At 38.7% G+C, this 5,336-nt stretch overlaps 1 protein-coding gene across 5 annotated transcripts in view; it reads left to right on the plus strand.

Annotated features, from left to right (window-relative positions):
* The window catches only part of Ttll5 (tubulin tyrosine ligase like 5), a 252,450-nt gene that overhangs the window by 187,428 nt on the left and 59,686 nt on the right, over nucleotides 1–5,336 (plus strand). The gene's annotated exons all lie outside the window — the stretch shown is intronic.

Below are 5,336 nucleotides of genomic sequence, written 5' to 3' on the forward strand. Positions count from 1 at the left end.
AAAAAAAAAAAAAAAAAAAAGTCTGGCTCCAAAGAGTTAATTTTTCTTTATGATTCAGGATTATCGTTAGAATTAGCTACTGTATTCTACAGCAGGGTTATTGGACTGAATTAATACTGATCTGTGGGCTTCCCTGATACTTGATTGTAGAAGAAATATCTTGCATCAATTTGAGCTATTGTCATTTGCTTATTTTATAAAAATATGTAGTGCAGTTTATGCAGAATTAATACTTATTCGGAGATGAAGGAGTACTTCCCAAAGTGTCTTTATCCTTTAAGTAAATCACTTCTTATTATACCCTATATCTTTGCTTACCTATTCAACTACTGTCCACAATAAAATATGGCCACTTCATTTGTTCAACATAGTTTGTTACTTAATCCTCTTTACCTATGGTAGTATGCTCTGTAGATTAATGTATTAATTAAGAAGTGGTAAATACAGACCTTTGTGAAGTAATTCTTTAAAATATGTATACTGGAGAAAAATCCAGACTTTTTAATCAGGAAAGCATAGAAAATGGCATCTCTCTCTCCCTCCCTCTCTCTCTCTCTCTCTCTCTCTTTTTTTCCCCCAGTACCGGGCATTGAACTCAGGGACCTTGTACCTGCAAGGCAGGCAGCAAAACCACTGAGCTAAATCCCCAGCCCAAATGGCATCTCATTTTGACCACCACGCTTCCATTTGTCACATAGAAATTTATTTAGAAAATCTTTGGGACAGTATAAGTATGTAAGTCAGTTTGCATTTTCAAAAGTACAGATATAAATGTGTGTCTTGGGATTTTGTTTTGTTTTTAAAATCTGTACATTTCTTGAAGCTTTTTAAACTTCTAAACCTCCTTTGAGTACTTGAGAGTGCCAGCTAAGTCAGACGCTGGGTGGTGGGGTCATCACTGTGTGCTCTTATTTCCCTTATGTGAGCTTTATCTGTGGCTCTGATGAATCTAGGCAGTTGGTCCCTTTTAAACCACACATGAAATACCTTGACATGGTAGATGATTTTTTGTTTAAATAAAAGGAATTGTTTGCAGAGCATTAAAGTTTTGGGGAAGGAGAGCAGTTTTGCTGATCTTCACTTTTAGAAACTACTTCATTTTTAAGCCCTTCTCATGCTTTTGACTAGCTTCCAGCAACTCGCATTCCTTTGAAAACTCAGAGCACCGCTGTTCTTCTATGGGTTTTTTTTTTTTCCCACTGAGGATTACTCTGGTTTCGTTTCACTGAATTATGAAGTATATGGAAAATATGTTTTTTAGAATCTGTCAGAATATCTGTCTGAGGGAGGAGGCAGAACTCCCAAGAAGGGAGTTATCTCTTGTCTCCTGGAAAGAGAAGAGAAAAATCATTCATCATGATGTTTTATATATATGTATAACATTTTATTTCTTTCTCCTGTTCTTCTAAACCACAACTGATTAGGTAAACATTAGTAATGGTGCAGGTTTAGGATTGTAGGGAGAGAGCTAAAGAAAATAAATTCTGTTAGTTTAAAAGGTTTATAACTAATAAAATAACATGATTTTAACTACTCTAACACAAAGAATATTTAGTAGCTTGGAGCCCTCTGTTTCAGAGGGCATTCAGAAATACTCCATAGCAGAAGCAAATCACCACTAGACTTTAAGCCTTTGGTTTTAGTTTAGCTGTGTTAAACTTGACCATTATAATTTTCCAAATTATTGATTAAAGCCTGATGTGCATTCTCAGTATGTTCTGCATTTCTGTTCTTGGGTTAATCCTCAGATAGAGATAATACTTCTCTCATGAATTTTCACTTTGTACTCATTTTATACAATAGAGGTAACTAGCATGTTACCTATAGGTTAATTGCATATTTGAGAATAGTGGATTGAACTGAAATCATATTTACCTCGTATTAATCCATAAGAAAAACCTGTTTGGGGAATGTTAAGGATGTTAAGGGAGCCTTAAATTTATATTATAGTAATTATTTTTAATAAAAAGCATCTCTCACATAGTGATTTCCTAATAAATATTTGGGCAAGTATCATGTGGCCTTTCTCCCATTACATTCAAATTAAATTCTCCCACCTTTTTTTTTTTAACCTCCAGTCAGAGCACCTAGATATCCAGTTTGTTGTAGGTGTTAATTTTAAAAAGACAATTTCTGATTCAGGATGTGAGTTTGAAAATGAGCATCTCTAACACCCATGCAGAATGTGCTTCCTTTCTCTCTTGCACTGCACTCTAAACTTGAAATCCTCATGTACTGAATTCATACCTGCAAAAGACTGATCCAGTAGCATGGCAGTGTGAGAGAGAAGTCACTCAGAGCCATTGGCAGAGGTTTCCTGGAACAGAGGATACAAGAAAAAAATACATGTAGTAGGGAGTGTGATAAACAAAAACAGACAAAGTTAAAACTGTGAGCTTTTAAACTCTGATGGGTGAAACCAGAAGTTTGAAAACATTGTTTTAAATCAAAGCAAAGATTGGCAAAATTTTTCTGTAAACAGGTAGTAAATACTTTCAGCTTTGGAGGCCGTACTGTCTCTGTTGCAGCCTCTCACTTATGTGCTGGTAGAGTGAAAACATCCATGCAGAACATGTGGATGAATGAGTGTGGCTGTCTTCCAATAAAACTTTATTTACAAAAGCAAGGGGCAGGCTGGATTTGGCTTGTAGGCTCTAGTTCTGAGACTCCTAATCTAGAGCAACAGATCCACTCAACACCAGTTGTTCACCCTACCCCATTTCTGATGCAGTAGGTCTGGGGTGAGAACTGTCATTTCATGTCACACAAGTGCCTATGGGGTACTAAGCCCACTTTTTTGGCAACCACACTTGGAGAACCATCCAGTCAGAGGAAAGGAGATTAAAATTTTCTCCCCTTGGGTTTTTTTTTTTTTTCCTCCTGTCTTTGGAAAGGGAGATTAAATGCATTAAAATTTAGTGTTGCCTTTATAAACATTCAGCCATTGATTGTATAGGAATTTTGTTGCCATCTTTTTCACCCCCATGTACCACAGTCTCATAAATAAGTTATCAGATTTTTTTTTTTTTTAATACCAGGGATTGAACTCAGGCCCTTGTGCTTTCAAGGCAGGTGGCAGAGCCACTGAGCTAAATCCCCGGCCCTCAAAATACTTTCTTGATCATTCTTTTTCTCAAGATTTATTCTGTCCAGCCATCACAGCTCCCAGGATTCAAGTCTCAGGTAGACAGAGATGAGTAGTGGGAGATATTCCTCCCTTTTTGTTTTATTAATAATAGCCACCACTTCATAAGCGTTTATGTGTTCCAGTTCGATTCCAGGTGCTCTGCGTATAGTAACTCATGTAAAATGAGCCTCGGGATGCTTGTGGGCCTGGCCAGAGTATTGGTGGCTGGGATGGTAGAGTGGATCTGTTGTAGATTAATAAATCCCATCATGTGTCTCTTCTCTTTCCTCCCTCCCTGCTTCCTTGTCATGCTGGCATCCTGCCCTAAAGGAGAAAGCGAAAACACTTTTCTTTCAGCTCAGTTGGGGCACTTGCTGTGTGACTACTGGTGACATCAGCACAAGTAGCTCTGCATGTTGGGCTCCATAAGGAGGGCCACACTGCTGCAAGGCCCCACTGACCTGACTCTAATTGCCAACCCTGAGCTGAGTTATTCTTGGCCCAGCAGAGTGATTACTCTGTAGTTTCTGTTAAAGTGATCCTTTGTTAAACTTCATCCCAACCCACTCCCCAGGCCTTCCCTCCCACTCTCTTCTCTGCCTCATCCAGACCAAAAACGAGCCCAAAAAGAAAAATAAGAACATTTCTGTCCTTATCAACCTATACAGATATTTTTGTAAAGCATATTCATTCTATCATGAAATTACTCATTATTTTTACTCTCCTTTGTACCTGTTTCTGTAGCAATTATGAGCAAATCAATTTGCATACCACTTTTATTGTCCAAGTAGCTAATTAGTATTTCGTGAGACTGGACATTCTTCTAAGACACCTTTTTACACACCCACCCACCCCCACCCCAGTACTGTGGATTGAACTCAGGACATGTGATCTATCAGCACAGGCCTGATTGGTTCTGTTGTTAGGTGGGGGTGGGACTGCCAGGGAAGGAAGGTCATCTGTGTGATGTCCTTAGGCTACTTCCACTGGGTTTTGTGGTCATGGGCAGCAGGCCTGGCCTGAGCCACCTGCTTTGTGGTTATGCTTCTTTGGTCCTGTCCCCAAGCCAAACAAAATCAGCTTAGGAATCTCAGTCTTACTGAAAAACAGAGGCTGCTGATGGTGCCTTCTGTCTGGCTAGATGATTGATTCTGAGGCTCATGAGTTTATTTGAATATCTAGTTTATCTTCATTACCTCTCAAATGTTAGCACATAGAAATAACTTAAGGATTGTCTGCAGCACACTGGGTTCAGTTAGTGGTGAATAATAGTTTCCACAATGTTCTATCCAGGTAAGCTCCTGTGTTTACATCCTTTAGAGTAGTATTTGTAGTAGAAAGACCTTTTACTTTACTCTCTAAAGGCAAAAGACCTTCTTGGTTGGTTTATAAAATGGAAGGACATGCCAGAGGATTTCCTGCTCCTTTGGTGGCTTAGTGGCCTGTTTTGGCATTTGTGTAGTTGACCTATCTATATGAACAGTAGCAACTTCTGGGTTTCTGGTCCATCCCTATCCAAGCCACAGTGCTGTCCAGAGCTTTATAACAGCAAAAATTGTGTTTCTTTTGCTCAGTCCCTAGTCTTCTCCCAGCTGACAAACATTGTGAATGGATGACAGCCAAGAACTCAATACAGTATGAGACAAAGGCCTTTTGGAAGTTTGCTTTTGCCAAAATAGACACAGCTACCCTCACCCGCACCCTGGCTGTGGGATTATGTTGACTCTATATCCAAGGGCTGTACGAAAGTTGTTATATGTTCTTTGCAGTAATCAGCTCTCAGCCTGGAGGTAGCCAGGTGATTTATTAGTGGCCTACATGCTCAAGAAAATGTACCATCCTCATGTTTTAGCTGCCAGAGAGAAACATACTTAAAGTGGCTTTGTATACTATGTAATGGGAACTTTATCCAAATTAGATAAAAATCTAATGGGAGAATGATGCTTAGAAAAGTTTGCTCCTCTGAAATCTGAGTAGAAGGGGCACAGAAAGACATTGACCTACTCAAGTAGAGATTAGCATTTGCTACTTTATCTCCCTTCATTCTAAAAAAAAAAAAAATGAATTTACAGAGTTATCATATTACAAAGAGCCATCCAGTTCTGCTCCATCACCAGCAAGCCTAAGTGAAGGCTAAAAGGAGTGTTTTTCTGGAAGGAATTAAAAAAAAAAAAAAAACTCCCAGAATTTAATCTCTTAACAGTATTAT

The sequence above is a fragment of the Fukomys damarensis genome, unplaced genomic scaffold (assembly GCF_012274545.1).
Source record: "Fukomys damarensis isolate Sample0158 unplaced genomic scaffold, DMR_v1.0_HiC HiC_scaffold_21, whole genome shotgun sequence".
In the NCBI taxonomy this organism is placed as follows: Eukaryota; Metazoa; Chordata; class Mammalia; order Rodentia; family Bathyergidae; genus Fukomys; species Fukomys damarensis.